Here is a 25949-nt window from a genome sequence, read left to right as displayed (position 1 = left end):
AATTTTAAATTTTATTTTATTTTATTTTTATCTTTATGTAATTTAATTAAATCAAAATGTTTACATAATAGAACAAGTATATGGACCTACAAGAAGTAGCTAGCAAGAGCTATTTAAATAGAAGTATAATACATTTAAATAGAAGAAGAATGTTAAGGAGAAATACAAGGAGCATGTGAGACAGTTTGGGATACTCCTTGTATTTCTCAACCAATGTTGTTGAAGTAGGAATAAGAACAGAACAGGAGCATCAAGTGCATAGTCCACTTCAATGGGGGAGGAGGGGCGTGGCCCCTAGTAGGGCACTCCCAACAACACTATTCCAAAAATGGAGATGCAATAGATAAAACCAACCCCCCTAATTTTTTGTAATCGGGGGTTGCTCAAACTAGCCAAGAATCCAATCATCCACAAGCATACCAAGCATGTTGACAACAATGCCACTTTTTCAGGTAAAGGATGGATCTATTAAGCTGCAATACCATCCCACAAAGGACCAACCTACAAACATTTTCACCTAAGTCTTTGGTTTTGAAAAATATGTAAAACTCCCAAATAAGCTTGGTGTCGTTACTAGATTGACCATTAAAGGAGAGCATTAAGGTAAATATCAAATTAATTGTAGCCAGTTAAATATTATAATTCCCTTTTTTGCATTGTTGTTGGCTCCTTTGTATTTCATATTTGCTTTTTACATGGCTAAAGAAGACTGCTCCATCTTTTTCATCATTAAACTGATACTTTTCCTTTGCCATTAGTGTCAAAACATTCTCCAAATATTGTGATAGAATATCGTTAATTGTAAATATGATGTTATTATATTTGGACTTGGTCACTGGATTTTTTGAATGTATGACCCCTGCCTAAGCCCTAGAGATAGCTCATCGATCAACACTGTTGTTTATTGTTGTGAGGTACGAGAACCTCCCCTTCATTCGACAATGAAAAATTAGCTAACAATATCTGGCATTGTGTTCTAGGCAATATAAAATTTCAAACTTAAAATGTATGTAATAAATTTCAATATGCTAATTGAACACACATGATAAAAACGAAAATTGCATCCCAAAATTAATAATTAAACATATTAATACCCTATGTTGAGAGCCTGAAACGATACTCTGGTGGCTGATCTAAGCCTGCAGGCCGAGGTTGTCGTTGTAGCATACCGCTCTTGAAGTCTGCAACCTCAGCCTTCAACGTTCGGGCCTGTAGCAGCCGCCATCAACCCTTTAGCCTCATCCTTCGGCCCTGTAGCTGGCGTTGTCGGGTTTACGAGCGATGGTTAGTAACTCAGCCTCGCTCTGTGGCTTGTGAAGAATAGTATCTATCAACATTTATTTGTTATTATGAAGAATAGTTGTTACCTTTGTTTGTGTGGGATTTAGTCCCTGCCAGGTCACAGGTTCAAACCTCGTGAGGAGGGGTTGAGGAGTGGAAGCCATTTTGGGGGAATTATACTTTTGAAGGGGCGTCTAGGCTCAACTGAGCCCCGTATTATCCCGGTGATAAGCATTCCATCGTGGGTGGATCGATCTTCTTCTAACCTAGTGATAAGCATCCCATTGTGGGTGGATTAGTCTTCTTCCAACCAATAAGTAGGATAGCCCCAACCTAGGCTCAGCGTAGTTACAAAAAAAATGAGTAAATTAATCCCATATATATATATATATATATATATATATATATATATATCATATAATTTCAATGAAATTTCAAATACAGTTATAGTTTCACTATAATTTAAGTTTTATGTATGGTAGAACAATGATTTTTTGGATTTTGCTCAATTAAGAATCAATTCAAAAAAATCATTTAGAATTTTGAATTCACCAAACCTTTAAATTCTTGCATCATCCAATTTTGATAGCTAAGTGAAAGTGTGTTACATGACTAGACAACTCCACAATAACATGAATAAAAATAGTAATTGTCAACTGCAACACCTGACCTACACATATTCTACCACCTTGTTATATAACTCAAAATGGCAAACGATAGCCTCCCCACAAATGTTGTATGTCATGTTTCTATCAATCCGCGTGGATTTCATCCATGACATCCAAGAAACTTTAACCAATCAAAACATCATTATTTTACATTGTATGTTGATTAATACATCTAGTTCAGAGCTTGTGGTCCAATGGCTACGTGTGGAAGTTTGGGCCCACAAGTTCCGCAATCCAATCTCAAGCAAGACTATGTACCCCTGAAAAGTACTCTAAGAATGATTTCTTCAACTTGTATATATATATATATATATATATATATATACAAATATAGAGGAATACACCCCGCAACATTAAATTTTCACAACTCTAATACTACACTTTTTAATATAAGGTAATCGACTTTTTAATATTGAAAACTTTTTCTTAAATAGTTAAATTTAGTTTATGCGACAAAAACAACTCTATTTGCAATATTCATTTAAAAAAAAAAAAAAAACTTCATAACCATGATTTAGTTATTAATACTAATATATTTGCATAAGTCATCCCCTAGGTTTATTATAAGCTCGCCTCTACAATCACTTGTAATAAAATTAACTAAAAACATTAATATAAAGCTGGATTTTCTTTTGATAAATTATAATATTCATTGTGTAGAACATGAAATTGAAATAATCTAATGGTAATAAATTGTGATTGAGTAATGTGAATATTCATTTTAATATCTACACTAACAAGAGTCATCTATGGCGATGCCATTTCTCTTGATTTTTTGCACATTGCCACTGTGTGGGTTTTGTTTGTTATGCAATAATAACATAGGTTGATATGTGAAAATAATATTTTTAAGAAATAAAAAATATATATAAAAATCAAAAGCATTTAAATGAATGATTATGTTTTTTTTCAATATAAAATTGATATATAATACGTATATATATATATATATATATATATATATATATATATATATATATATATATATATATATATATATATATATATATATATATATATATATATATATATATATATATATATATATATATATATATATATATTTTTTTTTTTTTTTTTTTTTTTTTTCTGGGTAAAGGCTACTTCTATATATTAATAAAGGGAAAATATGTACATGGATTACAACAGCTGAGGGGACTAAGCCATCCTCTAAACAAGAAACCTGACAGCAATGAACCATACTTTCAGACATCTATCCGACATATCCAGATTATCCTGATGGACTTTCAGGATCCCAAAATGTTTCAGATTGCCTAAGAGACAGAGGAAATTTCTTGACATTGACTTGTTACAGACAATCCTTATGGCTTTGATAACAAAAAACTGAACAGGAGAGACAGAGACAGAGTCTCTAAACATTAACAGAAAAAGAAAGACCTCAAAAAATCTTGGAACCAAATCAGATGGGACGACTGGGCGCTTCAGGCGACGTCCTCTCCACATTGCTGGGCGGGTCAAGCCAGATGACCGAATCCTCCACGTCCTGCTGCTGGTCGTCCGAGTCCGGGTGAACCGAGCCCTGGCCTTCATTTCTATACTGATCACGGTCACGAAGGGGCAGAATTTCTTGGACTGAGACGTCCCTGAGATTGTCTTCCAGATCCGGAGCCGGTGGAGGCGGGATTACTGGGATGGCTGCAGCCAACGGACGAGCCATGCGGTGGACTGTGCCATCCATGTCTCCTAATAAAATTTCACTATCCAGAAGGCCAGCAGCAGCGGAAGCAAGAGAAGACCCAGCAGGCTCGATCGGAGGCGCTTCAGTAAGATACACGGAGAGATTTACAATGACATCCGTCTGCAGGTCCCTTCCAGGAATTCGAAGACGGAAGGACTGATATGAGTTCTGCCCAAACAAGAATTCTTCATCCGAGCTGGTGGACGAAGGATAGCTAGCCGCCATTGGAGCTATGGGATGCAGCTCCTCCTCTTCCCTTGCGGCACGCACACCAGACCGCCCACCTCTGCGAGGCACACCCCTCCTCATCACTTTTCCCAGCTGGATCACCTGCAACTTACGTTCTATTTCACATAGGATCCCTAGCAGCAGAAGGTGCTGCTCTCCGCGCACTGAACCAAACATTCTCTGAGGTTTGCAGGTAAGGGCATGTCGGTTAAATAAACCGGCCCCTTCAGCACTTCGATACGGCATTCCTCCCACCATTACTCTCAAATTTCTTGAAACAATCGCAGACACACTCGGCTTCAATGCCCTCCCTGCAACACTCTGCCTTACCATAACGCTGCCGTCCTTCACCATTAAATGCGAATCCTTCTTCCTCGGTATCAATATGCTTGGCAATCTCCTCGGCTCTGTCAACATGTGTTGATGTGCTGGGAGATTTAATGACATGTACATTCACCCGCATCCAGGTATATAATACGTATATATTAAAAATAAACATAAATTTATATTAATTTTGTATTTGCTATAAATACTTGAAGATTAAATTTTTTTAAAGAGATATTTGTATTGTTGTAATAAATTTAATAAAACTATAAAAACAATTAATATAATATAACAACATACAACCCATTAAAAAATTATAATTAACTAATTTTAAATAAAAGCAATATATAACACATGCAATAATAAATATAATTAACTAACTATACACTCAATAATAATAATAATAATAATAACATTTAATATAATAATCAATTCTATTTAAAAATCAATCAACCTAATTAATGTGCCAGAATTTTTTGTTGACAAAATTAAACATAACAATATAATAAAATCTATTAAAAAATCAATCAACCTTATTAATGTGTGATAATTTTTTGTGACAAAAAATATTATGATAAACAAAGAACAATATAATAAATGATAAAATATATTGACATAATAAACTTAGACAAACTCCTCCACAGATGAACTTAATAAATCTCCTAACAATCATTCTAATGAAAACTTGTGGTTTGGAGAGAGTTTGGAGAATTTTGCATGAACCCGGGAATGACAAGATGACAAAAGTGGGTTAAGGTGGACAACCTATGGTTCTTTGATTTAATTGTGCATGAAGTGGGAAATGACAAGATCACAAAAGCGGGTAAAGGTGTACCACCTAAGGTTAAGCAAGCGAGGAAGAAAGTGGGAGCATCATGGAAAAACCTAATAGATGTTTCCCCACATCTATAGTAAATTAATTAGTGTATTGTGTCACATCTAATGGGATTTGAGATAATTGCTAGCATCGATCTACATCAAATTAAGATGATATTTTACATATGCACATATTTGAGTGGAGATCACCATTAGTAAGAGATTATCCTCACTATTCTTAATTTGATGCAGATCACCATTTTAGCTACTGACATTGTTGATGATTCTACAAGGTTGTATAATTTTAACAACTTTGGATCATCAACTCTTCCCTCGGTCTTTGTTGCTCATAATGATGAAGTGAGCAAACTTTGGCATTAGTGATTTGGTCACTTAAACTATCGCCCCCTTCAAAATCTATGTATGGAAAATATGGTGACAGGTATTCCTATGGTATCTTGTAGAGATGGTGTTTGTTCCAGATGTGTACTAAAAAAACATCATCGAGATAGTTTTGAAAAGCGTGCCTCTTGGCATGTCTCAACCCCTTTACAACTTGTGCATAGTGATTTATGTGGTCCACTTCGAGTTGTTTCATTCTTTGGCTACAAGTATTTCTTAACTTTCATTGATTATTTCTCCAGACGTACTTAGGTATTCTTCTTAAAACTCAATAGCGAAGTCTTTAACATGTTCTTGGCCTTTAAGGCCTTTGTTGAGAAACAATCTGAACATCAAATTCTTAAGCTAAGATATAATAATGGAGGAGAATATGTTAACAAAAAATTCATCAACTTTTGCACTGAGCATGGAATTCAAATGCAACATATTGTTCCATATACTCCACAACAAAATGGTGTAGCTGAAAGGAATAATCGCACCTTAAAGGAAATGGCTAAATGTATGCTTCAATCTAAAGGACTTAGTCTTAATTTTTGGGCAGAAGCAATTAATTGTGCAAATTACATAGTAAATCGAACTCCTACTAAGGTATTAAAGAATATCACTCCAGAAGAAGCACGGAGCTCAATTAAACCAGATGTAAGTCACTTTCATGTTTTTGGAAGTGAAGCATGTGCCCATATTCCAGATGAGAAACATAAAGCCTTAGAACCCATGAGTGAAAAATCTGTTTTTGTTGGATATTCTGAAGATGTCAAACGATATAGACTTCTTTCACCTAAATCCAAAAATGTTATCATTAGAAGAGATGTAAAGTTTGTTGAAAATATATTGGCCTACGAGCCTAGTTTGGTGGATGTGCCACCTCTCTCGATCCCTTCTACTTCTGAAAATATTTCTTCTTCAGATGATGACAGCGAGGATGAAAATCCTCCCCCACCTTCTCAAGATCCTCCTTTAGCTCCTCAGCTTCCAAAATGGGTATATGCTACTCGGGATGCAGCAAGTGCTCTTGCAGGTGATCCTACAAATCAACGACATACACATTCTCAGTTCGATAGAGCCTCTTCTTTACTAGCTCAAGCTTCAACGAATTATGATCCCGACACCTTTGCAGAAGCTTCGTGCCATCTAGATTGGGATGTAGCTATGAATGAAGAATATCGTTCATTATTGGCAAATGATACATGGGATCTTGTTCCTCTTCCAAAGGGATGAAAACTTGTTAGATGCAAATGGGTTTATAGAACCAAGTTTGGACCAAATGGAGAAGTTGATAAACATAAAGCTCATCTTGTTGCTAAGGGTTTTTCACAAGTTGAAGGCATTGACTATACTGTAACCTTCTTCCCTGTTGCCAAAATGAACTCTATCTGCCTTTTTCTTTCCCTTGCTGCCTCTTTCAAATGGGAAGTCCATTGGATGGATGTTAAATCTTCCTTCTTGCATGGGGACTTGCATGAAGAAATCTATATGGAACAACCTCTTGGCTTTATAATAATATACTCCAGCCTTGTACGTCCTCTTAAGAAATGCCTTTATGGTTTCAAGCAAGCCCCTAGGGCTTGGTATGCCAAAATGGATAGCTTTCTTTTAGATATTGGCTTTTCTAGGTGTCATTATGACAATATTGTCTACACCAAGAAAGTGGGTAAGTCTCTTATCATTCTTGTTCTTTATGTTGATGATCTTATCCTTACTGGTAGTGATCCCAACCTTATAAACCATGTGAAGCACGCCCCTACACCTGCGGTGATCTTCCAACTGCTTGTAGCGAGGTGCGGCACCACCGAACGCTTTCTTTTTAACAATACTAACGTTTATGGGCTACGCCTATTTCAACATAAATTTACTTAACTTGTATTCTTATAAAGTGTTATCCTTTATACTTTAACAAAGAACATTCTCAATCATCAACCATGAACAAATAACCGAGAACATCGACAATACACAAGTATAAAGGGAGGGGCAACTCCTGAACAGTCTACCCAACAATAATATTATAACAGCTTCTTCAATTTTACAATACAAGTGTGCTTGACAAACTTCAATTGTTTCTTATTTTTTTGCCATAATTTTTTATACAGTTATAATATTCATGCCATAGATGCTTTCATATTTTTCATTCTTAGGCTTCATAGAACCACCAAGAATTAAAATTTGTGAAAATAGTTCATACTCACTTAAATAACATGTTTATCATCAATTACTACCAACCATAATTTAAGCAAGTATTTGCATAAAAAATGGATAGAAGCAAGATGTAAATAAATACATTTACGAGGAGTTGTTACTACCCACCATTATTTATGTTTTCTTCAACACTTTAATAATTAGGAGTAAAACCTTCAAGGCAATCTTCTCGACAAAAACACTATCAAGTCATTATTATGTAGTTGGTCCGGATTGGATTCTCCACATCCACAATGCAAAATTACAATTAACAAAATACCTCAATTTACCAATCAATAAAACCTTAACACTTGTTGAACTAGCTACTATGTAACACTTGTTCAACAATCAAATAACACTTTACCATGATTTATGGTTGTTAAGTTAATTTAAATATATTTGAACTAGCTACTATGTAACACTTGTTCAGCAATCAAATAACACTTTACCATGATTTATGGTTGTTAAGTTTTAAGTGATTGAACATATCATAGATTTTAAGATTCTTAGCTTAGTTGAGCTCTTAGAAGTATTGAGAATTAGCTTTCTCTATAATCATGTTAACCTGTTATCCATTCCACTACTACATTGCTATTTATGTCGATGTTGGATTGTATCTAAATGAGGAAAGGAAGAATATTTAGTAAATGTTATTTACTAGAGTAATAGACAGTATCTATCAACATTTATTTGTTATTATGAAGAATAGTTGCTACCTTTGTTTGTGTGGGATTTAGTCCCTGCCAGGTCACAGGTTCAAACCTCGTGAGGAGGGGTTGAGGAGTGGAAGCCATTTTGGGGGAATTATACTTTTGAAGGGGCGTCTAGGCTCAACTGAGCCCCGTATTATCCCAGTGATAAGCATTCCATCATGGGTGGATCGATCTTCTTCTAACCTAGTGATAAGCATCCCATTGTGGGTGGATTAGTCTTCTTCCAACCAATAAGTAGGATAGCCCCAACCTAGGCTCAGCGTAGTTACAAAAAAAATGAGTAAATTAATCCCATATATATATATATATATATATATATATATATATATATATATTTCATATAATTTCAATGAAATTTCAAATACAGTTATAGTTGCACTATAATTTAAGTTTTATGTATGGTAGAACAATGATTTTTTGGATTTTGCTCAATTAAGAATCAATTCAAAAAAATCATTTAGAATTTTGAATTCACCAAACCTTTAAATTCTTGCATCATCCAATTTTGATAGCTAAGTGAAAGTGTGTTACATGATTAGACAACTCCACAATAACATGAATAAAAATAGTAATTGTCAACTGCAACACCTGACCTACACATATTCTACCACCTTGTTATATAACTCAAAATGGCAAACGATAGCCTCCCCACAAATGTTGTATGTCATGTTTCTATCAATCCACGTGGATTTCATCCATGACATCCATGAAACTTTAACCAATCAAAACATCATTATTTTACATTGTATGTTGATTAATACATCTAGTTCAGAGCTTGTGGTCCAATGGCTACGTGTGGAAGTTTGGGCCCACAAGTTCCGCAATCCAATCTCAAGCAAGACTATGTACCCCTGAAAAGTACTCTAAGAATGATTTCTTCAACTTGTATATATATATATATAAACAAATATAGAGGAATACACCCTGAAACATTAAATTTTCACAACTCTAATACTACACTTTTTAATATAAGGTAATCGACTTTTTAATATTGCAAACTTTTTCTTAAATAGTTAAATTTAGTTTATGCGACAAAAACAACTCTATTTGCAATATTCATTTAAAAAAAAAAAAAAAAAACTTCATAACCATGATTTAGTTATTAATACTAATATATTTGCATAAGTCATCCCCTAGGTTTATTATAAGCTCGCCTCTACAATCACTTGTAATAAAATTAACTAAAACATTAATATAAAGCTGGATTTTCTTTTGATAAATTATAATATTCATTGTGTAGAACATGAAATTGAAATAATCTAATGGTAATAAATTGTGATTGAGTAATGTGAATATTCATTTTAATATCTACACTAACAAGAGTCATCTATGGCGATGCCGTTTCTCTTGATTTTTTGCACATTGCCACTGTGTGGGTTTTGTTTGTTATGCAAGAATAACATAGGTTGATATGTGAAAATAATATTTTTAAGAAATAAAAAATATATATAAAAATCAAAAGCATTTAAATGAATGATTATGTTTTTTTTCAATATAAAATTGATATATAATACATATATATTAAAAATAAACATAAATTTATATTAATTTTGTATTTGCTATAAATACTTGAAGATTAAATTTTTTTAAAGAGATATTTGTATTGTTGTAATAAATTTAATAAAACTATAAAAACAATTAATATAATATAACAACATACAACCCATTAAAAAAATATAATTAACTAATTTTAAATAAAAGCAATATATAACACATGCAATAATAAATATAATTAACTAACTATACACTCAATAATAATAATAATAATAATAACATTTAATATAATAATCAATTCTATTAAAAAATCAATCAACCTAATTAATGTGCCAGAATTTTTTGTTGACAAAATTAAACATAAAAATATAATAAAATCAATCAACCTAATTAATGTGTGATAATTTTTTGTGACAAAATTAAATATTGTGATAAACAAAGAACAATATAATAAAGAATAAAATATATTGACATAATAAACTTAGACAAACTCCTCCACAGATGAACTTAATAAATCTCCTAACAATCATTCTAATGAAAACTTGTGGTTTGGAGAGAGTTTGGAGAATTTTGCATGAACCCGGGAATGACAAGATGACAAAAGTGGGTTAAGGTGGACAACCTATGGTTCTTTGATTTAATTGTGCATGAAGTGGGAAATGACAAGATCACAAAAGCGGGTAAAGGTGTACCACCTAAGGTTAAGCAAGCGAGGAAGAAAGTGGGAGCATCATGGAAAAACCTAATAGATGTTTCCCCACATCTATAGTAAATTAATTAGTGTATTATGTCACATCTAATGGGATTTGAGACAATTGCTAGCATCGATCTACATCAAATTAAGATGATATTTTACATATGCACATATTTGAGTGGAGATCACCATTAGTAAGAGATTATCCTCAGTATTCTTAATTTGATGCAGATCACCATTTTAGCTACTGACATTGTTGATGATTCTACAAGGTTGTATAATTTTAACAACTTTGGATCATCAACTCTTCCCTCAGTCTTTGTTGCTCATAATGATGAAGTGAGCAAACTTTGGCATTAGTGATTTGGTCACTTAAACTATCGCCCCCTTCAAAATCTATGTATGGAAAATATGGTGACAGGTATTCCTATGGTATCTTGTAGAGATGGTGTTTGTTCCAGATGTGTACTCAAAAAACATCATCGAGATAGTTTTGAAAAGCGTGCCTCTTGGCATGCCTCAGCCCCTTTACAACTTGTGCACAGTGATTTATGTGGTCCACTTCCAGTTGTTTCATTCTTTGGCTACAAGTATTTCTTAACTTTCATTGATTATTTCTCCAGAAGTACTTAGGTATTCTTCTTAAAACTCAATAGTGAAGTCTTTAACATGTTCTTGGCCTTTAAGGCCTTTGTTGAGAAACAATCTGAACATCAAATTCTTAAGCTAAGATCTAATAATGGTGGAGAATATGTTAACAAAAAATTCATCAACTTTTGCACTAAGCATGGAATTCAAATGCAACATATTGCTCCATATACTCCACAACAAAATGGTGTAGCTGAAAGGAATAATCGCACCTTAAAGGAAACGGCTAAATGTATGCTTCAATCTAAAGGACTTAGTCTTAATTTTTGGCAGAAGCAATTAATTGTGCAAATTACATAGTAAATCGAACTCCTACTAAGGTTTTAAAGAATATCACTCCAGAAGAAGCACGGAGCTCAATTAAACCAGATGTAAGTCACTTTCATGTTTTTGGAAGTGAAGCATGTGCCCATATTCCAGATGAGAAACATAAAGCCTTAGAACCCATGAGTGAAAAATCTGTTTTTGTTGGATATTCTGAAGATGTCAAAGGATATAGACTTCTTTCACCTAAATCCAAAAATGTTATCATTAGAAGAGATGTAAAGTTTGCTGAAAATATATTGGCCTACGAGCCTAGTTCGGTGGATGTGCCACCTCTCTCGATCCCTTCTACTTCTGAAAATATTTCTTCTTCAGATGATGACAGCGAGGATGAAAATCCTCCCCCACCTTCTCAAGATCCTCCTTTAGCTCCTCAGCTTCCAAAATGGGTCTATGCTACTCGGGATGCAACAAGTGCTCTTGCAAGTGATCCTACAAATCAACGACATACACATTCTCAGTTCGATAGAGCCTCTTCTTTACTAGCTCAAGCTTCAACGAATTATGATCCTGACACCTTTGCAGAAGCTTCGTGCCATCTAGATTGGGATGTAGCTATGAATGAAGAATATCGTTCATTATTGGCAAATGATACATGGGATCTTGTTCCTCTTCCAAAGGGATGAAAAATTGTTAGATGCAAATGGGTTTATAGAACCAAGTTTGGACCAAATGGAGAAGTTGATAAACATAAAGCTCATCTTGTTGCTAAGGGTTTTTCACAAGTTGAAGGCATTGACTATACTGTAACCTTCTCCCCTGTTGCCAAAATGAACTCTATTTGCCTTTTTCTTTCCCTTGCTGCCTCTTTCAAATGGGAAGTCCATTGGATGGATGTTAAATCTTCCTTCTTGCATGGGGACTTACATGAAGAAATCTATATGGAACAACCTCTTGGCTTTATAATAATATACTCCAGCCTTGTACGTCCTCTTAAGAAATTCCTTTATGGTTTCAAGCAAGCCCCTAGGGCTTGGTATGCCAAAATGGATAGCTTTCTTTTAGATACTGGCTTTTTTAGGTGTCATTATGACAATATTGTCTACACCAAGAAAGTGGGTAAGTCTCTTATCATTCTTGTTCTTTATGTTGATGATCTTATCCTTACTGGTAGTGATCCCAACCTTATAAACCATGTGAAGTCCAGCCTTAAACTAAAATGACAGACTTAGGACACTTGCATTATTTTCTTGGGCTTCAAGTCTTGCAATCCAAGGAAGGTATTTCCCTTTCCGAGTCCAAGTATGCCTGTGATCTTCTATGCCACTTTCACATGGAAGATTGTAAGCCAACCCGTTCTCCATTTCAATATGGAGCCAAAATTTCAGTCACTTGTACTTCCCCCGAAGTTGATGCTGCCTTATACCATCAACTTGTAGGAAAAATTTTCTATCTAACCCATACTCGTCCTGACCTTTCCTTTTTTGTTGGCCTTATTGCTCGGTTTATGCAAAACCCACATGAAAGTCATTGGAAAACAGCTAAAAGAATACTTCATTATGTTCAAGATACAGTTTAGTTTGGGATTCATTATAGTGCAGAAGCATCTCCTCTATTGGTTGGTTTCACTGATTCTGATTAGGCTAGTGACCCTGATGATCGGAAGTCTACTGCAGGTTATGTCTTCACTCTTGGTTTTGGACCTATTACATGGGCTTGCAAGAAACAAAGTGCCATTTCTCTTTCTTTATTAGAACCAGAGTATCGTGGCACCATAGAAGCTAGTAAGGAAGCCCTGTGGCTTTTTCAGATCCTGTCAAAGTTTGGCTTTCAGCAGTAGCATCCGACTACACTTTAGTGTGATAATAAAAGTGCCATTCAAATATGCAAAGATCCAATACAACATCACCGTAACAAAAACATTGAAATACACATGCAATTCATCAGAACACTCATTTATGACCATGTTCTTGAAGTGCAATATTGTTCAAACGATGATCAAGTTGCAGACATCTTTACAAAGGCTCTCACAGATGCAAATTTTACTAAACTTCGATTTATGGTTGGAGTTCAAGAAGTTGTCACTAAGGGGGGATAGGCTCTAATGCCTCCTTCCTTCTCCTATTGTATCATTCTTGTAAATCCTTCAATCCTATCCCAAGTTGTTGTTAAGTGGGGATGTTAGGATATTCCGACACATAGGAAATAGTTAAGTATAACTTGATCTAGTGTAGAGCTAGGTAAAGTGTGTTGCTTTACTATGTACTTTTGTAACTTATAATCCAGCGGTAACGATATGTTCTAGACATGAATTGATCTGACAGTTCATTCTCTCCTCAGTATTACTGACACTTGATCCATGGCTTAACACTCGATTGGTCCATGATCTCTATTTAAAGAGCATGGAGGGTCATTTTTAAGGTGACCATTCATGAGAGAATCTTATGTAAATTTTCTTTCTTTTATTAATAAATTTCATGAAGTGGTCGTGTTGGCTCAGGCTGTGGATTGTTTCCCTCTTTGAGGGTTTTAACCAAGTCAAGAGTACTAGTGTATTGATCTGTGATCTATTTGTGAGCGGTGTCCTTTGGTGTTATATCTGAGGAACTTACCCTATAAATTCCTACACTAGAGATGTTGGATCAGAGCCATGGACCTTCCAATTGTGCATACCATCAAACTTATGTTTATTGTGGATGTTTGAAAGAGACTTCAACCTCAACTTCCTGAAAGTTTCTTCCAAAATGGGTATTGTGTTGGCATGCACTGAAACAATAGTGAAAGAGTTGAGTGACAATTCTTTGTTGTACACAGTGAAGTTGGTGTAAAGTAACACGTGTCCTCTCTTGGAGAGTCATCATGCAACTTTCAAATTGGTATATTCTTTTTGAGGATGGCGAATTTTCTACAGTATCGTGAGGAATAACTTCATGATCATGGTTGGAATTTGGATTCCTCATTACTCGTCAAACAATTTATTTATTTTTCCGTTTTGGGTCGTTAAGCTTCTCGTCAAATAATGTTATGTTTAAAATTTTCCCCTTCAATGGTAATGTTTTGTTACTAAACTGACTCTTCACCAATAAAGGTTTAATTAAAAAATAACCCTTCAATAACACAATTATTTTAAAATTTTCACATATTTATCATAAGAAAAAAAACAACATGACCATAATGCACAAATGACTTATTGAATCATGAAGTTTGTTTTAATCGCTTATTGATGATATCCACAATTCCCAAACCATCTAGATTCCACTTATTATTTCTTCTCCAAAACATAGGATAAAAAAATATACACAAATATAGAAATCTATTTTACTCACACCCAACATACCATTCTTGGAATCAATATCCTCCTATTTTAGTATTCTCAATTTAGATTTCTATCAAACCATTTAAATGTTGCAATTTGAATGAAAACAAATGGATTTTTTCCACCAATATGAAAAATAATGTTTCCCAAGAAGAAATTTCTATCTCAAGGACTCAAGAGTTGACTAGAGGCTATCCTCTAACTCCCCCTCCTCTCCACCATCATAATCACATGTAATTGATGTGGGTTTAGAGTTTCTAGCAAACGCGCTATTGTCACTGCTACAACACCCTCCAAAAATTTCACTACATTCAAAATTTAGAGCCCACTTTACCATCATATCTAGTGTTTCCTTGGTCGTCAAGTGTCGTTTCATGTCAGTCTATATGTTTCAAGTGTTCTTAAATGTTCTCAAGTGTCGTCGCATTAATGAGAACATATTTAGTGCATTTCATGGTCATAACATCTTTGTTGTTGTAAAATGACACTTTGTGGTCGCAGTTGCACACAGTTCATCTGATGTACTTGGGGAATGCATGCAAAGTATAATTTTGAAATATATTTATCCTTGTCAAGCTTTTCTAAGTTTTCTTAATGGGTTGGTGTAGAGCCTCTAACTTGCACCTAATTATCTATCATTACCTACAGCTTTTCCTCACTTATCCCTCTCTTTTGCCCTATTTTCCTCATAAACCTATCCAGATCATTACATTTGATGTCTTTAAGCATGATTGGTTAACTTTGCTAATGTTTGACTGTTTGTCTAGATTTTTGACATATGCACAGAGTTTCCGCAGCTGTCTGGCAATTCCGCAGCCATTCAGCAATTCCGCAGCTATCTAGTCATTCCGCAGCCTTTTCAATGATCTCTATGTTCCATGTGTCATTTTGAAAAACGAATCACATGGGCACGTGGGAATGAAGGTGTTAAAGGTTCCTATGCTATTGGTTCGGTCAGCAACTCCACGCACACCTCCGGTCAACGTGGATCAAACTTCGGTCAACAAAGCCAGCTCAAACGGTGCTGCGTGAGCTGACAGGTCACGTCACTCCAGATGGCGATTCCTCCACGCTATGCAGGTTATGGGAGACATGATCCAACCTTGGATTCAACCTCCATGACGACCGTACCCTCCAGATAACACACGTACCTATTTACGTGTTGCTGTACCATTTAATTAGCATGACTGTCAGTTAATTTCTAGTTTCATGTTTTACGCAGTAGGCAGTTGTTCATACGCCTATAAAATCCAGCGTCTGCGCACGCTTAAGGATTAGTTTTTAGTTGCTTTGTTTATGTAATTGCTGCAATTTTAGTGGATACAGAAACTCTGTTTTGAAGCTGCTGTTTCAGCACTTTTTACTGTAATTTCTGCATATGAGTTAATAGAAGACTGTGCTGTTTTGACTCCTTCAAGTAGTTGATCTTTCCTTGGGTTTTGTGGATGGAGGGCCCCCATTCATAACAGCCTTTGTACAGTAAATTTACCTTTATGTTTTTGCCATTTCCTTCTTTTGAATTCAGCAATTTTCCTTTTCTTTAATACATGTACAGTTTTGATTTACTTTCACTGTCATCTCGTTTCCAGCATTTACTTTAACTGATCAGGATTTTTTTCTGCAGGTGTTAGCCCGGGATTGTGTGTCTTTGTTGTATTTGCTTTATCTCTAATGGTATTTTCAGTTGTCATATTCATAGTTGCTGCCTTTACTCTGTTTTTCTAGCTTGATTTCTAGTTTAGTTTCTCAAGTTGTATGCTAACATATTGATGGTCTCCTTATCATAAGTTGTTCATCTTTAAGAGATCAGAATACTAATAAATCACAGCTTGCTTTGAGTAGTTTTTGACTTATATCACTAACTCTTTCTTCACTTGTTACACATTACAATGTATGTTGGAAGCAGAATGTTGAAGAGAGGCACAGTGGTGTTATAATTTGTCATCTCAGAGCTTGATTACTTTTTAGACTTATTTCTAACTACTTCTTAATCGTGTTTCACATAGTACTATATGTTGGAAGCAGAGTGTTAGGAAGAGATGAACATTATAATTGGTCTTTAAAGTGGTTTTTCTTACCTTTTTATTGCAGCAGCATGAGTAGTGACTAGTGCCATTAGAAAGTGGTTTTTATGCTTTGCTTTCAGTTTCATTTCAAGTTATTTCTTTCAAGCTCTTTCTTTTCAAGCTTAGAAGGTAGTTAGAAACCACCAGTTACACACACTCACTCATTTAGAAACCACCATACACACACAAATCACTCATTTGTTTATAAAATCATCACTCCATCTTAGGAAGTTAAATTGACCACAACACCCCCAAACGACAAAAAGATCTAAGAGGTTACTTAAGTATATACTGTACACCTTCACTTCATCAGCTTACGAGCCCCGGGTTGACAATTTATGATAGCAATTTAGACAACACTAAATTGACTAAACATTTTGGCGTCGTTGCCGGGGAAGTGAAATTAAGTAGCCATATTCTTAGAAAAAAAAACATAAAATTTCAAGAAAAGAAGTTGATAACCTATCAAAGTATGCTCTCCTCTTGCACTTCAAAGTGATCTGGAGGATCAGAAAAGAGAAAGTTATTGATTTAGTAGTTTCTTGAGTATGCTCTCTTCTTGCACCTAGAGTGACCTGGAAGATCAGAAAAAGAACTATTAACTTGACTTGAAGAAAAATAATAATAAAAAAAAATGACATGCATAGAGCTAGAGATTCTAGGGGAAGGTTTTTAGCTAGAGCAAAGAGTTCGATTTTTACGAGTCCATCTACTTCAAGGGATAGACAAGAGACACCTCCCTTATCTCCAACTGACACTCCTAGCCCTAGGGTTCCCGGAATTCAAGAAGCAGGGGTTGACTCTCACATACCTTCCATCAAGTCTGAGTTAGAAAGAGATCCTTTCCTTCTTTCTCCAGAGAGGCAAATTATAATTGAAGAAGTAGAGACATCTGAAGAAGAAGGAGGAAATCCTTCTCATACACCCTTAGTAGAAGAACCTGAAGACTCTGAAGTCTCTGGGGAAACTACCATGGCAGAAGAAGAAGCACCTGGATTTGGTAGAGGTAGAGGTAGAGGAGGAGGAGGAAACAATGGAGGAGGTAGAGGTAATGTTGGAGGAAATAGGAATGGGGATAACTCATTCGGGTTCCCTATAGTTGATGAGGATTCCCGAGCCACCATGAAGAACATCTCACCATCTGTCCTCCCGAACTTTCATGGATCAAGGAATGAGGACCCTGAAACATTCTTATTTGAGTTTGAAGTCGTATGTAGAACTTATGACTATTTAGATGACACTCAAAAACTCAAATTGTTCCCTTCCACATTGAAAGGACAAGCTTTGAAATGGTTCATGGGGTTAGTCACTCAGTCCATTAGATCTTGGAATGACATGAAACAGACATTTTTGGATAGGTACCTAGACCACTGTATGCCCACCAATCACAAGGATGAGGTATTTAAAATGGTACAAGGAGAAGATGAGAACTTGGAGGAACTGATTGAAAGATTTCAATATAATTTGAAAAGAGCAAAAATGAGTAACTTGGATGAAGAGACCTTGAAAGCCCTCTTACTAAAAGCCATTAGAGATGAATGGATAGATCTTTTGAATATGATGGGGAAGGGAAATATATCTCAGCTTCCACTTTCTTATATAGCATAATTATGTGTCCATCTCTCAAGGGGCAAATCAAAAACTCAAAAAGGGCCTAGAGATCCTTCTCTACTTAGGGCAAATAAATCTGCAACCGGATCAGTAAGTAGGGCTGAAATCGACAATATGCTTGATGAATTCAAAACTGATATCTTAGGGAGTCTTAGTGAACAATTAGACACCCTTAAGATCCACAATAAACAGAAAGCAGAAACCGAGGCCTTGGCCATATTTTGCCCGAAATGTAGAAAGAAACATGCTTTAAGGGAATGTCCCTTGGAAGCACAAGTTGTGGAAACATGTGTAATTTGCTCAGAAAACCATGAGACCAAGGATTGTCCTTCAATCCCTGGACTCAAAGCAGTCTTTCAAGAAGATCCAAATACACTTGAACCTCTCTGTTTTGTTGCAAGGAGACCTTGGCAAGGGCAACCAAATCAAGGGTTTAACAACTCTATGAATTTTCAACCCCAACCAAATTGGAATCCTTGGCAACAACCCTGGTCTCAACCTCAAAATCCTTTTCAATCATGGATGCAAAGCATGCAAAATCCTTATGGGAGATTTGCTCAATTCTATCAATATCCTCCATCTTTTCAGAATCAGCAAGCTCCACAACTTCCAAATCAAAGTCAACAACTATCATTACCATTCCCTTAACAACAACCTCCTCCACAAAATCAAAATTCTCAACTCTTGCTCCAATCTCAACAAAAGTCAAATCAACTTCCCTCTCAGCCATTGCCAAACCCCAATAATAGGAACCCTCAAAATGCTTACATGATGGAAGGTCAACCATTCCCTACCTATATGATTGTTCCTCTTAACGAAGTACAACTCAGATCAGGTAGAATCCTAGATCAACCTTCTATAAATGTTCAACAACCAAGCATTTCTGAGGAATAATCTCTTAAAGTCAATAAGGGTTCTGAAGCATCACTTCAAAACCAAAATATCCAAAAAGAAAAAGAATCAACCCCCACAACTCCCATAGTTGAGCAACCTACATCTTTTGCTACACCTCCTTTTCCTGAAACATTACAAATTGACAAAGGAGTGGAAAAGCAAATTTGGTTGCCTGACTATAATTTTCTAGATGAATTGAAGAATGTATGTATCAAGATCCCCTTGTTACAAGCCATTAAGGAAATTCCCATTCTAGCAAAGACAATAAAGGAGTTGAGTTTGAAGAAAACAGGAAAGAAAACCAGAGATACCAAAAGAATCCATCTGGTTGGAAAAATTGCAGACATTATGATGGGTAAGATTACCATGCAAAAATATGTGGATCCCGGTAGCCCTATTGTCAAAACTCATATTAATGGGGTTGAAATCCCAAATACTTTGATTGACTTAGGAGCCGCTATCAACATCATGAGTAGACAGACCATGGATCAGTTAAAGCTTCCTAACCTTCTCTTTACACCTACTTTACTGCAACTTGCAAATAGATCAATCATTAAACTTGATGGTGTATTGGAAGACATTCCAGTCTCCCTAGACTCTTGGGAATATCCAGTTGATTTTATGATTTTAACTCCCAAGAACAATCTAGGAGGACATCCTCTTATCTTAGGAAGACCTTGGCTAGCAACAACTGATGCTTTTATCAGTTGTAGGTCTGGGGACATGTATATATCAGATGGTAATTCCACCAAGAAATTCAACTTGTATCCTCTAGCAAAGGCAATAACAGAAATAGGAGAAGATGAATGGGTTGATGATGAAGATACTATACAACCTGTCTTTACCATTTCTGAGATTAGTGAAGATAGTCAAATTCTGAATACATGAGAAAATTTTGAATCATCTTCAGAATATGACTCTACACAATTTCAGTTGGATTCTGACATAGAGTGTCTATCATCTAGACAAATGTCTCTTTTCTCTATGGAAGAATTTGGTAGTTCTGCCATTGAGATCTTTCCAGGAAAAACATTAAACATTAACAAAAACTTGGAAAAATCCCAACAGGAAGAGCTAACCAAAGTCTTGCAAAGACATTCTACTGCTTTTGCATGGGAGTATACCGACATGAAAGGTATTGACCCTAAGACTTGTATTCATCACATCTATATTGAGGAAAACAGTAGACCAATCAGACAACCTCAAAGAAGGATGAATCCAAATCTTAGGGAGATAGTAAAAGAAGAGCTCCAGAAGTTACTCAATGTAAACTTCATTTACCCTATTTCAGATAGCCAATGGGTTTCTCCCTTGGTTATAGTACCTAAAAAGAATGGTAAATGGAGGGTTTGCATTGATTACAGAGAATTAAACAAAGCAACCTTAAAGGATCACTTTCCTTTGCCCTTTATTGATCAAGTATTAGATACTTTAGCGGGTAAAAAGTTTTTCTCATTCTTGGATGGTTTTAGTGGTTACAATCAAATTCAAGTAGCACCTGAAGATCAAGACAAAACCACATTTACTTGTCCTTGGGGAACTTTTGCTTACCGAGTACTTCCTTTTGGATTATGCAATGCACCCGCTACATTTCAAAGGGCTGTACTAGGAATCTTTTCAGATCTAATTCATGATTGTGTAGAGGTCTACATGGATGATTTCACAGTTTATGGTAACACATTTGAAGAAGCATTAGAAAATTTGGAAAAAGTACTAATTAGATGTAAGGAAACAAATCTTTCATTAAGTCATGAAAAGTGTTTTATGATGTTTGCTGAAGGAATTGTTTTAGGACATCATATTTCAGGAGATGGAATTAAAGTTGATAGATCCAAAGTGGAAGTTATCTCCAAGTTGCCTGTTCCAAATTGCCAGAAAGATGTTAGAAGTTTTCTTGGGTTTACTGGATATTACAGAAGATTTATTGAAAACTTCACTAAGATAGCATCTCCTCTTTTCAAATTGCTTACCAAAGACTGTGAGTTCAAATGGGATCCTGAGTGTCAGTCTGCCTTTGAAACTTTAAAGACTAGAATATCTGAAGCACCCATCTTAAGGGGGCCAAATTGGAAACTCCCTTTCCACATTTCTACAGATGCTTCAGATACAGCTCTAGGAGCTGTTTTGGGACAAAAGGATTTGATCCCTTATGCCATTTATTACACCAGTAAAAATTTGACTCCCACTGAGTTAAATTATACTGTGACTGAAAAAGAATTTCTAGTCGTTGTTCATGCAATTAACAAGTTTAGACATTATATAACCGGCTATGAAACTTTTGTCCATACTGATCACTTTGCAATTAGATATCTCATGAAAAAACCTGCTACTAATGGCAGAGTTACAAGATGGCTTTTACTTTTACAAGAATTCAACATTACTGTGTTAGATAGACCTGGGAAACAAAACGCAGTAGCTGATTTCTTGTCTAGAATCCAAAACACTAATGAAGATTCTCCAGTAGAAGACAAGTTTCTAGATGAATACTTGTTTGCAGTAACTACCAAGACTCCTTGGTATGCAGATATTGCTAATTATCTAGTTACAGGGAAGCTACCTCTACACTTATTTCCTAATGAGAAAAGGAGAATCATTCAGGAGAGTTCACATTATTCTTGGATTTCTAATGAATTGTTCAAAACAGGGCCAGATTGTATAATCAGAAGATGTGTTCGGGAAGATGAAATGCCTGACATCCTTAAGGCATGTCATGATGAACCATGCGGCGGACACTTTGCTGACAAGAGAACAGCCTATAAAATCCTTTCTATAGGATATTATTGGCCTTCTCTCTTTAAAGATTCAAAGCAGTATGTTAGAAGGTGTGATAGCTGCCAAAGAGTTGGGAGACCAACTCCTTCAAATGAAATGCCACTACAGCCACAGGTATGCATCGAACCCTTTGAGAAATGGGCTCTAGATTTCGTTGGACCTATTAATCCACCATCAAAGAAAAAGAAGTATATATTGGTTTGTACTGATTATGTTACTAAGTGGGTAGAAGCCAAGGCATTGCCTTCTGCCACTGAAAATTCAGTTGTTCAATTTCTTTTTGAGGATATTTTTACTCGTTTTGGTGTCCCAAGAGAAATTGTGACAGATCAGGGAAGCCAATTTACATCTAAATTGATGGAGAAGCTGATGGAGGAATATAAGATCAAGCACAGAACATCTACTCCATACCATCCGCAATCAAATGGCCAAGTGGAATCTACCAATAAAGTTCTTGAAGGCATTATCACCAAGACTGTTCATCTTCATAGAAGAGATTGGGCGGAAAGGCTTCCTGAAGCCTTATGGGCCTATAGAACTACATGGAGGAACACAACAGGACATTCTCCCTATGAACTTGTTTATGGGAAGGAAGTCCTGCTCCCCATTGAGTTCCAAATCAAGACCTTCAAGATGGCAGTCCAATTGGGGATAAGCCTCTCGGAAGCCCAAAAACACAGAAATAAGACAAGATGCAATTCTAAGGACCGATCTAGTTCAGCACCAAAGAACTAAATGGCATGATCGACACATTAAAGAAAAAAAGTTTCAGAAAGGAGATTGGGCACTATTGTTTGATTCCAAATTTAAGGAATTCAAAGGAAAATTTCAAACTCATTGGCTTGGGCCATATGAGATTGATGAAGTCTTTAAAAATGGAGCAGTTCGAGTGAAGACCATTGATGAGCTTTAGACTCCTCTCATTGTGAATGGCCATAGATTGAAGATCTACCAGAAACCACTCTCAAAAGAGGAATTTGTCAAGTTGTTTAAAGAAGATTCTGCAATCAGGTTGGTGGAGAAGGATTCTTCTCCTCCATCAGCCTAATCTTTGGTTTTTGAAAAAAAAAAGACAAAAAAAAAAAAAGAAAAAAAAAAGAGAAAAAAAGAGAGAGAAAAAAAAAATACAAATGTATAGGCCTGAAAACCAGTCTCTGATTGGCAGTCCTATGCAGAAAATCTGAGGTGAAAATCAGGGTCACCTGACACCTCACATTTTCCAAAAATAAAATAAAATAAAAAAATCTCTCTCTCTCCTCCTTGTTCCATCTCATTTCGCCCACTTCATTCACCATCTCATCCATCCAATCACTCTCACTCCACCTCATTTCTTTCCATCCATCCATCCATTACATTCTATCTCACCAATAAAGTCATTGTCAGATTTATTTCACACAGCTAAAGTTGTTTTGTGCAGACAGAGGGTATCACTGCAGTTTCCGCAGCTGAGGAGCAATTCCGCAGCCAACATCCCAATTCCGCAGCCAATACACTCTGTGCCTGCACATAAAAAATACACTCTGTTTCAAGAAGAAATCTGCAGTCAGAAAAAAATCACCAGCATTATTAGAAGGAAAGGTCATGTAGTAGCAATAAACAATGAAAGGTTAGTGTCATATGAGCAAAAGGAATCAAAGCGCAGATACACAAGGTATGTTCTAATTTCTGACCAACAGTTATATCATTATGCATGGTTTTCAGATTATGTTTTGAGGCACCTAATGTAATGATTGCAAAATCCTTCCACTCCTCGACCGAAAATCCACGTAACCCTCATCCATAACGGTCCCTACTCATTCCAGTTTCAAACCCAAACACGGCTGCTCTTTCATTAAAACTTTCGTACCAGAGTGACGTATACAACTGTACTACGGCACTCTGAGTTATAATTCCGCAGCCAGATGTTCGACGTCTATGGGATTTAACCGTTTTCACCCATTACTCGTAACCCTCCTATGCATACATAATTCCATTCCCGCTGTTGATTCACTCCCTCATTTCCATTGCTCTTCACTGCTCTGTCTTATTCACTATTCTGTCCACCGTAAGAACATACTCTGTTCTATTCCTCACCTCTCCGCTCAAAACCCTGATCACCAGTTCCGTAATTGCATCACGGCCATTCTGCTGTAGCCGTAAAACCACTGCTGACTATTTTGCTGTAGCCGTAAACCCACTGTCCAAACACTTTTCTCCCGTATAACTCTTTCACCAAGTGTTAAAACAGTCCTGTTAAGGCAGCCAGAGAGCTGATGGGTAAGCTATTGAGGGCAGAGCCTGAGGGCTCTAAATATTTAGAAGGCTATCCCCAAACTAAAGACGCTTTGCAAAAGGCCAAATGGCTCCAGTTCATTCAAAAATTCAAGGGATACCATAAGGAAGTCACAAAGGCTTTTGCTCGTTCTTTCAAAGACAACAAAGTGGAGATTGGAGATCTGAAATTTACAGTTACAGAAGGCAGTTTAGCACAAGCAACTTCATTACCTCAAACTGGGGAAAGGTGGTTCAAGAATCGAACAGTGAAAGACCAGGAATGGAAGCAAATATTGAAAAATCCAGGTATGAACACTAGTATTTTTACAAAAGGAATCCCTATTAGTCTTGTCAAAGAAGAATGGACAGCTTTGCTTCTGTTAGTACAAAAATTCTTTACATGTGAAGGAAGATTCGGAACTTTGTATGTTTACCATGCTAAAATTATGATGCATTTCATGGGTGAGCATGACATTAATCTTCCTTATTTTCTACTATCTAGCCTTAGAAAAATGTGTTTAACAGTCCAAAGAAACATAAATAATATTGAGCCACATTTATGCCATCACGGGCTTGTCAAAATGCTAATTAAAGAACAGTTAAAGGCCAAAAGGGATACATGGGAAAGATTTCTTGTGAGGAACCACTTCCAAGAGGCACGAGAAGCCTCTGTGCCCAAAAAGAGTAGAAGAAAAAGAAGAGAAGAGGTTACCCCAGAAATTGCTGTCCAAGTAGAAACTGTCCCTGAAATTGTTGTCCAAGAAGAAACTGTCCAAGACCTTGTTGAAGAAGAAAATGCTGCCCATAACTCTGAGGAAGAAATTGACCCTGAGCTTGCTGAAGATATTGACCAAACAGCCCAAGAAATCATTATAGAAACCTTGCAAGAAATTGTACAAGAGGCTGCTCAAAAGAAAAAGGAGAGTAGGAAGAGATAAAAGAAGGATAAAGGAAAAGCTATAGCCCAAGAAACCTACCTTACTCCTGAAAATTCTAGTGAAGAGGACACTCATCCATTGGCACATAGATTGGCCCAACTTCATGAGGTTGCCCTTTCCAAGAAGATGCAAAAACAAAAGCAGAAGCAACAAAAGGAAAAACAGAGCATCACCACCGTGAGGAGGAGTAGCAGGCTACAAAGCAAAGTGGGGGCCACAAAGAATAAAGAGTCACTCTTTATTGACTTGAGCACACCTAAAAAGGTTGCTACAAGACTTGACTTTGAGGCAAGCCCACCACATGTTGAGGTTACTCCTCCACGAGAGGAAAGCCCTTTTCAACAGGAGCATGAAATCGAATTTGAGCGTGAGCCTAGTCCAAAGAGGTAACCAGAGATTGACCCAGATCAGCAGAGAGTATATAACTACTTGGAGACATTAGAACAAGCTGCTGCTGGTCCAAGCACTGTTCTACCTCTTGAACAACAGGTTCAATCACTGAAGCAAGAAGTATTTGAGCTAGAGGTACTAAATCGCCACATCAAACAGGAAAACGAAAAATTGAAGGAACAGAGCAATGTGGACAAGATGGTCCACGATAATACCATGCTTCATCTGGGCCTTTGGCAAAGGAAAAACAGAAAGCTAAAGAAAAAATGCAGGAAGCTAAGCAAAGCTTTGGTCAATTTAAAATTC

Source organism: Pinus tabuliformis, chromosome 4_1 (genome assembly GCF_031772625.1).
Source record: "Pinus tabuliformis cultivar Carrire ecotype Pingquan chromosome 4_1, CPIR1, whole genome shotgun sequence".
Classification (NCBI taxonomy): domain Eukaryota; kingdom Viridiplantae; phylum Streptophyta; class Pinopsida; order Pinales; family Pinaceae; genus Pinus; species Pinus tabuliformis.
The sequence above is the reverse complement of the archived record's forward strand: the minus strand, read 5'-3'. Positions refer to the sequence as shown.